This window comes from Triticum urartu, chromosome 3, assembly GCF_003073215.2.
Source record: "Triticum urartu cultivar G1812 chromosome 3, Tu2.1, whole genome shotgun sequence".
Classification (NCBI taxonomy): Eukaryota; Viridiplantae; Streptophyta; class Magnoliopsida; order Poales; family Poaceae; genus Triticum; species Triticum urartu.
The window spans coordinates 724,336,156-724,349,220 of record NC_053024.1 but is presented as its reverse complement, the minus strand read 5'-3'; the positions used below and the strand labels follow the sequence as shown (position 1 = coordinate 724,349,220).

General features: G+C 43.5%; 1 pseudogene; it reads right to left on the bottom strand.

The window, feature by feature from the left end:
• Positions 1–9,174: 9,174 nt before the first annotated feature.
• On the bottom strand, positions 9,175–10,122 carry LOC125547327 (annotated as a pseudogene).
• Between the last annotated feature and the right edge of the window lie 2,943 nt (positions 10,123–13,065).

The following is a 13,065-nucleotide window of genomic DNA, read 5'->3' as shown; positions in this document are numbered from 1 at the left end:
TTTAATCTGAAATTCTGAATCGAATCTGATGGAGAGAAGGGAGCGGTAATTGCGTTTTAATGACTCCAGAGCGTGGGACTCTAGAAAATGGAGGAGACAATGTTTCTGAGTGGGCCTTGTTATGGGCCTCTTTTGTTTGTTACGGGGCCAAGTACGTGAAATCAGCCCATTCTATCATGCTAAATCTATTCTCGGTGTGTGTGTGTGTGTGTGGGGGGGGGGGGGGGGGGGGGGGGGGGGGGGGGGGGGGTCGTCCCCTTCTGTCTCCGCCCCTGATTCGGGGGGCTCTGGATCTAGCTGTCGAAGGCGCCGAGTTGCTAATATCTTGGGTGGTCACCTAGTTGTACTCCCTCCGTCACAGTTTATAAGTCCTACGCGTATATCTAGATTGTCAATTTTATCATCCTAATATAAACTATATAACACAAAAACTATACCTTTTGAAAATAGAACATCTGAAGTTTATATTGGTATATTTTTTATAATATATGACTTGTATTAAGTTGGTCAAATTGACAACCTAGAGGTACACACACGCCTTGTAAACTAAGAGAAAGGGAGTACATTTTCCTAAATACATTAAATGTATTTAGTATTGAGGATACACTAATTATCTACGACGCCATTCTCGCGGCCATGGAGGAGGGCATGGGCACAGTCTACGACACGGTCCTCCAGGCCATGGAGGAGGGACTGGGGCCTATAGCTTCACACTCCCAGCCTATGGCTTCTCATCCCACCCGCCGATGATGAGGAACAGGCCAAGCTAGGATGTACTACCGCAGCGAAACGTCGAGGATTTGAGGAGGTACGCAGTCCTTGTCTATCGTGTAATGCAGTAATTTAAAACCATATCATTCCGTTACAATGCTAATCTTGATTTGTGCGGAGCGTGCATGGAGGACAAGAGGAGGTAGCTGAACTGCATTCGGAGAGCGCGTTCATAATCATAAATAAAGCAAAGACTAAAGGGCAATCATAGTTAGACTGGTCGTAATGATAGTATCATAAGGCTAGTCATAGTGAGAGTAATTTAGTTACTTCCTCCGTTTCAGTTTATAAGTCCTGTGCGTATATTTAGGTTGTCAATTTTATCATCCTAATATAGACTATATAACACAAAAATTATAGCGTTTGAAAATAGAACATCTAAAGTTTATATTGGTATATTTTTTGTAATATATGACTTGTATTAGGTTGGTCAAATTGACGATCTAGGGGTACGCGCACGCCCTGTAAACTGGGAGAGAGGGAGTAGTAACATAGCGCACTTTAAAAAAATTCTGCTTATGTGGCAAGTAATTAATGAGAGGTGATAACATAATATGTTACTGTAACATAACGTTTTCCAAGACAAGACGAGTCTACGAGCTAATAAATAAAGCCATCTATGATACTACTATTATGTTACTTTGCATTATGAAGGTAATATCTTAGACTAGTGTCATATGCATGACACTAGTCTAAGTTACTCCCCACTATGACCAGCCTAATTAGTATCGTGCATGCCAACTAGACAATTGTGATGAGGTGTCATAAAATTAAATGAAAAAAAAGAGAGAGTTGAGTATCATATCATGATATCGTATCATAATAAATGCTATGCTACTATGTGTCATGCACCTATATCTATCTATCTACTATTATTAAACAATCAAACAAGAACTTTCTTACGTGCACCCCGTAATTATACCCACAACACCGTACAAACCAATCAGCACCGCACGATTAGACCCGTAAATCTCAATCTAACAGCCCTGGTTGATCTAATAGCTTTATGGTATGGACTTAGCAATTTTTATTGGCTGATCGTGCTTCACCATCAGAGAAATATTCAAAATACCAGTGCCGCACCCCCTAATCTCGTACCTTCCCGTGATCATCGTAACTACTCCCCCGAGCGGCCCGCACACGTCGCCTCTTCCCCTCCGTCCCGCTTCTTCCATCTAGCCGCCGAACGGCCATCCCGCGCCGCTCCTCCGCTCGCTGCCTCTCCCATCTAGCATCGCCCTCTCCTACGAGCGGGTCGCCGCCCTCCGGTCCACCACTTCTTCCTCTGTTGTGGCATCGCTTCGCCGCCCCGCGCTGTTGCATGCGCAACGCTGTCCGCTGCACCACCTTGCCATGCCCTCCCGACCGCAACTCCTCGCCTTGCGGCGGCGCCCGACACGCACGCCCCCGCATCGGCACCTCTCCATCTTCTGGCCCCGCCGTCTACCCGTCTCGCCGCCGGCGAGGCTGCCAAGAAGATCTCGAGCAGCGCATCCTTTGCTGACTGTGGTGCCCCTCCATACGTCATCCTACATCCCCGCTTTGTCCCGCGGGTGGCCTCCAAGGAGCTGGTGTATTTGTTGTAGGGCGATGGTAGCTTCTCTTCTATCAAAAAAAGCTGAGGCGAGAGCATGATTCAGTTGTTAGGGACAAAGGCAATTCCAAGAGGACAGTAGAATTTGACGAGGGAGGATGAGCTCAACAGCTCTCCAAACTAGAACTTGTGTGCCAAATATACTTCAGTTGGTAGTAGAAAGCAGAAACCAGCAAACTAATTTTGTTAATTCTATCTTTCGTGATCAAAATAATGGTCCCAATGCTGCTGACTGCTATCAATAGAGTTACATTTTATGCTTCCCCATCCTGTTAGGAGCATTTTTGATACTTTTTCTGCAGATGCATGCATGCAGCACTGTAAGTGGATGGGCAACTGAACTATAAGAGTCATTGGTGCCATCCGCGGAAAGACTTGAGTGAGGTAATTAAGACAGTTGGCCTGAATTCTTACTTTTTTTCACAGTACACTCTTAGACTTGAGTTTGACAAAGTGAATGGGCTATGCTTTCTGGTGAATGATATGCAGGCAAAGCCGCAAAGGAATAAAAAAAGAGTTTGCCAGATGCTACAAAGATGACTACATCAGTCATCGATGTAAGAAAATGCTCATTTCAGTCATTGAGTTTTAAATAATGGACATGGAGCCATGGATTATATGAAGGAACATCCTAAATTGTTCGAAGTATGTGGGATTGCCTGTTTTAAGCTAGGGAGAATTTGGATGTACATAATTCAATTTTTGGAATTCTGAATTGAAGTTTGCCACACCTTGAATCTTTTACAAAGAAAGGAAGATAGATGTATGTGGCACTGTCTTCCTTTATTTATTTATTTTCTCTTTGCAGCTACAGGCGCATTAGGAGAAGGTATGATGCATCCTTGTGAACTACAGCGATGAGGACTAAGGTACATGATCATTTCATCTTATCTTTCTCTACTTATTAGGATTTAGAAGCAGAACCTAGGATTCTGCATGCGAACTACTACCTCTACCAAAATATAAGACGTTTTTGTAGGCTAACTAGCCTATAAAACGTCTTATATTTTTGTACAGAGGGAGTGCATGGAGTTCTTCTTGACTGATCCTTTGGCATTTTGTCTGAGTTTTTCTGGAGTTGTACCTTCTGTCTTGACTGATCCTTTGGCATTTTGGTAAAGAGCGAATTGTACCTTCGGTCTTGGTGTATTTAGCCAACAATTTCTATTACCATGACGTGCAGGATACATCTCCTTGATCCTTACCAATTATCAGTAGGAGTACTCTCTATTTTCAATGAGAAGTCAAGAAGAATATCTCACTGGTCGTTATGTTTTCGAGCATGACAAGTGCATTGCACGTACACGATACCAGTGATCCCATAATTGTTTGGAATGTGATGCTTTTCTTTTTACGGTTGGTGATCAGATCCGATTCGAGGTGATCTTAGAACAATCACCTAACTTAGTGTTTCTTAGAATAATGCTCCGAAGTTTGGTTTTTGATATGCGCGTGTCATATTAATCAAGACGTGCATTGGCCTTTGATCCTTTAATTTACAAGCTAGAGTAATTAGCTCTGTTTTATGCAATGAACAAGATATAAATATTCTTCTACTTCACCTATAATTAGGATTCACACATGTAAGCAGAAGAGGGTACTGATGGAATCAATTTATTTTTCAGGTTTTTGTTGCCTTCTTGTTTCCCCAATAGCCTTATAACCTCGAGTAATTAGCTCTTTTTTATACGACTAACAAGATATAAATATTCTTCTGCTTCAGCTATTTGAGTGAGTTTCCCTTCATTGCTATCGTTGATTGTTGCTTTGGAAGGTTCAGGGACAGCTATTTTGTGCACATAATTTGCTATTGACAGTGGACAGATTGTCTATGCAGAGATCAGCTTTATTGAGTTTAGAGTAAAAGGTGAGTGGTTCCACTTTATGTGATGAGAATGTTCACAATGCATCTTAAATTTAGGAGAGATATGAACCCACAAAGGATTTAGCAATGTATGTCTTCATAGGTATGAACTGTCCGGTGTTCTACATAGCCCAAAGATGTTAAATATTACAACTGTGTTCACCTTTTTTTCTAGAGAGAGCTGAATGGCAAAATGCTTCAGGTGGTGAGGCTGAAGCCGCCAGGTTTGCGAGTTTTTTGTGTTGATACTGTTTTTTTCTTGAAATATTATATGTGAGAGCAACCAGGAGGCGGATGAGCATGTAAGTCAAGCTTGCCTTTTCCTTTTGTTGCTTTCATTTGTTCTGAACATTTTGAAAGTCATATGTTCTACCTTATTTTACTTACGGTCTGTACCATCAGCATGTTCAGGTTTGCCTTAAGGTGGTAAGTCTTATCCAGAATGGATTGCAAGTAGCCCCTTTTGGTAAGCTATAGCTGGCTTGTAGTGTCCCAATAAGCTTTAGGTATTCTATTCCTACATATTTGTAACAAGCTATGGCCGGCTTTATGGTCTGTACCACTCGCTGTTAGTTAACAATGTTACTTGGTGTGCACAATTTCAGGTGTTTAAATTCTTTATGTTCGTATGAGCTGATAGTGTAGTACACTTTTGGATGAAGGCTGATACTGTGTTGGGCTATGCTATATGTTAGTCCTAGCTACCTCTATACTGTTTTGCTACGTAGGTCGGGGATAGATGAAATAGTAGAAAGCAGAATAGGGTATTGATGGAATCAGTTTATTACTTGGTTTTTATATTCCCTTTCCAATGTATTTTTACGCATTATTGACATGAGATGATATCTCACAATCAAGTTTGAAGTTATTCTAAAAACAATCATAACATGGTTGGCCATTGTGGTCAGTACATTATATTATGTTCATTGTCTGTTATGTGAGCATTATTGGACCATATGCTATCCATGGATCTTATCTTCGGTACCCACTTTTCAATGTAACCCGATTGACATGATCATAGCGAGCCGTATATGGTGGCTAATATTTTCAAGCTTCGTGAGTGTTCTGTTTGATCTATAAATGTGTGTGTTTTTGTAGTAGGTGTATCACTAAATAGAGTATTGATCGAGACGTGTTGTACGTGCAAGCTTACTAGCACTATTGGTGGGGAGAAGCACTCGATCATGAAGGTTATACATGAGATGAAGGCGTACAAGGCATACGACAAGCTCCGTGTCAGATGGATTAACCAGCGCCAGTTGGGTGCCCATGTCCGGATGCCGATCGGAGAAAGAGAAGAGGCAATGAGATGATTATGGCAGCTAATGGATACCTTGTTTGATGTATGAAGAACCCTTTTTGCCCAATGTTCAAATCAACCTTCATTTTGGTGTAACTGGTCAAACAATGCACTTCAAATAATTAAGTTGTTATCCCAAAAATATTTTACAAAATGATGTACTTATCATCACAGAAAATCCTTATTCATTACACAGATCGAATTTAAAAAAACTACAAATACATGATATAATATCTGTTAGTATAGACGTGCGTTGCACGTGCAAGCTTACTAGTGGCAATAAATAAAGAACTACATGATACTAATTATATGATATTATGCATTATAGAGATAGTACCATACACTAGTATCATATGCATGATACTAGCATATGATACTCTCCATTAATTACAACCAGCCTTAGTAGCATTTGGTTAGTTGTAGTGCAAATGAGGCCTCGTGTCTCGTGTGTGCTACTGATGGATGACTACGCACCATTAGTTCTAGTGTAGTGCCTGTTTGGTCTATGTGTGCTACAACTTCTATGAGAACTCAAGTAATCAACTGGTTTAATTTCTAGTCTATGAGAATTCGTTCGTCTTGAATTTGGTTAGCTACAGTGCAAGTGAGACCCCGTGTATGCTACCGCTGGATGACTACGCAGTTGAATCATTCGTGTTCTCCTGTATCCCCCTCGTCCTGCTTTATCTATCTTGCGTATTTGGCAGGCCGACCCCATGTGAGATGTGACACTTGGGTGGACAATTTTCTGCTGCTAGATTCTTTGACCTCGAGAACTGTGTCCGGCTTTTTTTTTTCGAAACTGTGTACGACTCAGTTTACCCCCACCGCTCGATGTTAATAGATTTTCATCTGATAGTATATTGGGTGGTCAAGAAAATGTGTTCAGAATAATTAGTGTATCCTCAATAGTAAATACTAATTAATGTCTTGGGCGGTCATCTAGTTCTGACTATGAATTATTCTATGTATTTTCGTGTATATTCAGGATAAAATGACTACGAATAAAGTAGAGGTAATCTAGAGAACAGGACAGGTCTGCTCTATATTAGGATCCTTGTGCTTATACCATGATTTTGTCCGAAACTAGTCAGTCATTGTTTTTCCTGGATATCTGCATTTGTACTAGTTTTTTTTGCTGGGTGCGTTTGTACTAGTTAGGTGGTTGAGATCTTGTTTAAATGTTTATCCTATTTCATAATGTTCTCCAGCCAAACTTACGATAGTACATAATTATGAGCAGTAGGGGTCAGGCATGGTATGAAATCCAATCCCTTATCTTTCTTAAGCGTAGGGATGAAAGCCAAGAATGAAGTCGTCTCATCTCGTATGGTAGCCTATTCTTTACCTCTAGTTCCAGGGTTGGATGCTATACTTACCAAAGTTCAAGAGCTGATAGATCCTGTTTTGGAAATAGATGTTCTAAGAATTCTGCTGATTCACCAAAATACTAACTTATTGGATGATTTCATAGCATAGCATAGCATGTAGGAAATACTTATGTGTGGCTTGCAACATTTTATATATATAGTACATAGTTCCTGGAATATTTTACCTTGATATGGAATTTACCGATGCACTTGAATATTGGTTGGAATACATGAATGAAATATAGTGTTAGCGAGGACATGATTAATACCCGGGGCCAATTAAAATAAATATTTTTTATACAAAACATTTATACTTATGTAAGTTTACTTTTATTGTATTATAGTGTTGGCGAGAATAATTTTCTATTACTTTTTTTGCGAGGTAATAATTTTCTGTTACTTAGTTGACATAGTTAACAATATAACAACGTTTTCTGTGTGGAACCACATGACAATATTGTTAAATATTAATTGTAATTCTTTCTTATTTTAGTGAAAACTTTGTTTCAGCTGAATTCAAATTTTGTGTGTTAATAAAATTTCTTTTCAATTTTTTTATTTCTGGTTCCCCGTTCTGTGTACACTCAGATTATTTACATTTTTGTGTTTTTTTTCATCATGAAGTACCCATTCACATTTGTGGCTTTTGTAGCAGCAGGTTCATTTGTGTGTGTGTGTGTGTGTGTGTGTGTGTGTGTCCTTCATATAGAAAAATCGTCAGGAAAACAAAAAAACCGTGGTCTCCACACAACTTTTTATCATCACTTTTGAGACCGAAAATTTAGTACAATATTTTATACAGTATATATCTTGATATGAGAATGTATAGTGCTGTAGTATAGAAAGGACACCAAAGGATAAAAATATTTCTTTGAGTTCTTCACGGGACTGGACTGGCATTGTAGCTTAGGGTTGTGTGTCAGTTTAATATAACACTATATATGAAAAAATAGATCCCGAGCAGGCCTAGTGCAAGAATCATTTCAGTTGATGGTTAAGAAAATAGGATTTGCACGACATTAACTTGCATATATCCTCAGAAAAACATAAAGGGATCCAACCGCGCTGAGCGTAGGTTCGGGTGCAACATGGTCCAGAAAACCATCTCTCGTCATGACACTTGTGACAGGCACATCTACAACATAACTTTGCCCATTCATGTCTCAAAATTGTGGATGTACCATTTTTAGGCACTTGTGAGTTGTGACGCTCTTATATAATTCAAAGTATCCTCACCATATATTTTTGTGGGTTGGTCACCTAAAGCTCCCGCAACATTCCTAGCAGATCAACCGTCATCTTGGTCTGCTCGTCTCCTAACATTGCAGCTGAAATTGAACCAGTATGAGAGATTGTCTCCTTCTGCCTCCTCTCTGGCTTAGCCCCTTACCTTGTTTGGCAGAAGCTTTCCCAAAAGCATTCTCCGGCATTGGAACTTGTAGGAATTATGGTGACCACCACCCTTGGCGAATATTGAGCTTCTATGCATCAGTGACAAATGGACCGATTGGTTAAACCTTGTTGACGGTCAACCTTTCACATAAATCAGACACGTTCCATTGAAAGTTGACTATACTTCTCATGCCTTCACAGTCAAATCATGTATATGGACCTCATCAATGATGGGCCACCTTTCCATCAACAATATATTTGAAAAATGGAAATTTCATTGAAAAAAAATGGTTTTCAGATTGCAAGGTCATCCTGACAAAAGATAATCTAAAAATAATAATTTGGAAGGATGTGCTAAGTGTTGCTTTTGTGGTGATGAGGAGTTGATCCAACATCTATTGCTTCACTATCCACTTGCCAAGGTACTTATAGCGACATGTCCATAGCTTTTAATATACCTCCACCCCCTAGTAGTACAAATATGTCCGGAAACTTGTTACTGGGGTGCATCCGAAGTTGAAGTCTCGGATTCATGTTGAAATTTGTGCTTTACTTTGGGCCATTCGGGACACTCGTAATGATTGTATTTTAAACAGAACGAAAGTTCCAATAGTTTCAAGGTCATCAACTGGATCCATATGGTCGTTGTTACGCAAGGAGGATGTAGTACCCATGGTCTTTGGGTGCAGCTGATGGAAGATGGTTGCTTGGGATTTGTTCTGCCGATTTGGTTGGCAGCCTACTAAGAGCATTTGTGGTGCATGAGGCTCATTTTCCTATGTTTTTTTATTTGCCTTTGGGGCAGCCACATGTGGCAGTTTTTGTTGAACCTTTTTTTCATTGGATAATGAACTTTTAAATAATCAATCAAAAGTTGTGTGCATCACTTGATGTAGATGTCAAGGGATGGGGCGGGGCGGATCAGTGAAACTGCACGTGCTTTGCACGTCGGCACTTAACAAAATCAAGAAACATGTAACAAAATATGATAAATTATGTACTCAAATATTTGTAACTATACGAATTCGAATATGGGCTATGTTTCTTCATCTATGGACAGGTTGGCCTCTTCATACGTTTACTTCATTTCAGCACTTCCACTAATTTTTGTTATCTCATAATGTTTTTTATTAGTCTATTTTTTGCTCAGGGTTACTCGGGAGGCATCGTAGCCCCCGAGCGCTCCCTCCCCCCCCCCCCCCCCCCCCCCCCCCCCCCCCCCCCCCCCCCGCCGCCGCCGGTGCTCTCCGTCGGGCAAAGCCCTAGCGGATCCGGCGGCGGCGGCGGGACTTCGCTCCTGGCAGAGCGTGGGGCTCGACGAGGCTGACAGAGCTGCTTCTCCGGGCCTAGGGTTTTGCGACGGCGGCCCCAGATCCAGAGAGTCGGGTCTCTGGATCTGGCATGGCGAGCACGCGGGCGGCGCGGCATGACCCTTTGGGAGCACGGCTGCTTGGCTGTGCCCCAGCGGATTCGGGCGGCGGAGGCTGCGGGCCAGCGCGGCGGCGGCCATGGACGGCGACGGCAAGGTGCAGGCAGCAGGTCCCCGCGAAGGCGCCACTAGCCCTGCTCGACGCGTCCTCCTGTGGTGGCTGGCCTTGTCTGCCAGCATCCGGCTGCTACTGCTCTGCGTCGGCCGATGCTTCCCTATATCGACGGTGATGATACGTGGTTTCCCTCTCAGTGCTGGTGGTCCTCTTCGGCGATCTGCTTCCCCGTATCCTGTCTGCTCTCCTTCGGTGGTTTGTGGTTCTGGTCCTGGGCCGGGCCAAATCCCTGCGTGGCGATGGCCTGCGCTGACAACGGCGATACCTGTGGGTGCTGTTACCTCCATGGAGGTGATGTCATGGCCCGGACTGGACCCTCTCCTTGAGCACCGAGGGAAACCCTTGGTCCAGTTCACTGGACAAGGCAGCGGTGGCATCGCAGTGTCGTTCCCTTCTTGAAGGCGCTGCTTGGGTTGCACTTGGAGTCCCCGATGCGGCAGCTGGAGATGGTTGCCTCCCTGGTCTTTCCGGCGAGGTTTGCTGGTAATGCAATGATGTAATGAGGGCTGCAATATTGAGCGTGGGTGTCTGGGGTGCAATGTACGCTTGCGCTGGTATGTCCAAGACGACGACTTTGCTAGTTTTGCTGGGTCCTGCCATCCACCTGCCGTCTCCTAGGCACATATGGGTGGAAGGTACGTTAGCCCGGACAACCCTGGAGATGCGGTCTTCTTCGGAGGCGCCTGGCAACGGCTGTGACACGGCCTTGAGGCTCTATCTCTAGCTTCCTCGCCATTCATGGTTGGAGGCTGGACAAGGCAAGACCTTTCGTCGTTGCGGTCTGTAGTTGGTAGCACCTCCTCACCTACTCGTTTGGTGAGGACGATGGTGTGTGTGTGCGTGTGTCCCTCCTCCTGGGAGGTTGTACCTATACTATTGTTCTCTTCCCGTTCAATGAAATGAATTCTCGAAAAAATATTTTTGCTCAAAACCTAGGTGGAGCCTGCACATTGCGAGCGATCTGCATGGTTTCCGCGCCACGCCCACTCCCCCTTCCCAACCCTCTCTGGTCCGATCGTCACGGCCCTCCACCACAATTTTCGCGGTTTTCGCTTCCACCGCCACATGGAACCATACGAACAGCTGCCGAAGGTGGAGGATCTGGAGAAGGTGGCAGCCCGAAAGATCAACTCTTAATCTGGTTTCTTGCCCACAGTGGACCGAGATAACAATTAAGGGCGTGGCTAAGGTAAGTCGACTGATTTTTTAATTAGGGTTGGTCGACCGTCTTGGGACGTCAGATGCGAACCCAAACCGCACAACCCTTCTTCTTCCTCCAGCTCATCTCTTTTGCCAGACCGCCGCACAGACTGCTGGCCAAACCGTCTGCCACCACAACCCGTGGCCGGCCACGCTCCGGCGCAGCCTCGCTACCCCGCCCTCCCCGGAAACTCCTATCATCCCCCTAGCCCTAGCGCCGACGAAGATTTCCCCCGGCAAACTTGCACCACCGCCACCGCATGCTGCCCCCCCCAATTAATGATAGATGATAGGGTAGCCTGCCGGCGAGCTTCTTCCTCAAAAGTCAGGCGACTAACAATGTAGCTATTGTGAAAAATTAGTGATGTACTAGTTGGTTTGTTGTTGATCTCACACTGTGAGTTGTTTGAATCTTTGGAAAACAATTTGTGGTCTGCAAAGAGAACAAACAACCCGTTGGTGCTCATTAGCCGGCAAAGTTAACTTTCCCGGGTTCTTCTTCAGAGAGAAAAAAACGTACGGAAGTCATTAACGAGACTCGGTACAAAGGGAACTCCAGAAACTAACAGCATGTATGGAACGGTCTTAGTCTGCCAACGCTTAAAGTACGTAGTGGCAAACTTATACAGTTCCAGTGCATCGGCAAAACCACTTGCCAAAAAATTCCTACACACATTAGGTTTTTGGATTGTTTAGTAAATAGGCAATTTTTTGATTAATTTAATCCAAGAATAAATCATTGGCATGGCATTGACAGAAATAACCACATGCCGATATTCAATCATGCAAGCACATACTATGCTAATTGCAGACAGATCTACGTATAACGCTAGCATGGCTAAAACAAAAAACAATAGGAGCGAGATAAATGAGTTACACCCTCCAGTATACCAGGCAGAAGCCGCGACGACGGTGGCAGCTGCGGCGTCCTCGGTGGCCTTCTTGTCAGCTTCGAGTTTCTTGGCGGCGGCACGTTCGGCGTCGGTGGACATAGTGATGATGAAGGCGACGCAGACGTAGAGGAAGTAGACGAACATAGGCGAGTAGTCGCGTAGTCGCTTCCCAAAAACCTAATCGCCCCTCTCCCGTACAGGATCCTGAGAGGCAGGGTTTCGGAGACCTGCTCTCCCATCAACCGTGTACGCCGTGAACGGGATGGAGTCGCCGACGACAGCAGTAGCAATAGGAACGACAGGGGCGGTGCGCCTGGAGCAGATGTGATCTGTCCGGGTGGAGAGACGTGGGTTAAACCCATGTCCAAGACAGCCCACGATCCGATGTCTCAGGTTGTGGCCCAGCTGTCAGAAGCTCTTCATTTTTGACTGACAAAAATAAGCGCATAGATGTGTGAAGGAAATATGCCCTAGAGGCAATAATAAAGTTATTATTTATTTCCTTATATCATGATAAAAGTTTATTATTCATGCTAGAATTGTATTAACCGGAAACATAAGACATGTGTGAATACATAGACAAACAGAGTGTCACTAGTATGCCTCTACTTGACTAGCCTCGTTAATCAAAGATGGTTATGTTTCCTAACCATGGACAAAGAGTTGTTATTTGATTAAGGGATCACATCATTAGTTGAATGATCTGATTGACATGACCCATTCCATTAGCTTAGCACCCGATCGTTTAGTATGTTGCTATTGCTTTCTTCATGACTTATACATGTTCCTATGACTATGGGATTATGCAACTCCCGTTTGCCAGAGGAACACTTTGTGTGCTACCAAACGTCACAACGTAACAAGGTGATTATAAAGGAGCTCTATAGGTGTCTCCAAAGGTACATGTTGGGTTGGCGTATTTCGAGATTAGGATTTGTCACTCCGATTGTCGGAGAGGTATCTCTGGGCCCTCTCGGTAGTGCACATCACTTAAGCCTTGCAAGCATTGCAACTAATGAGTTAATTGCGGGATAATGTATTACAGAACGAGTAAAGAGACTTGCCGGTAACGATATTGAACTAGGTATAGGATACCGACGATCGAATCTCGGGCAAGTAACATACCGATGACAAAGG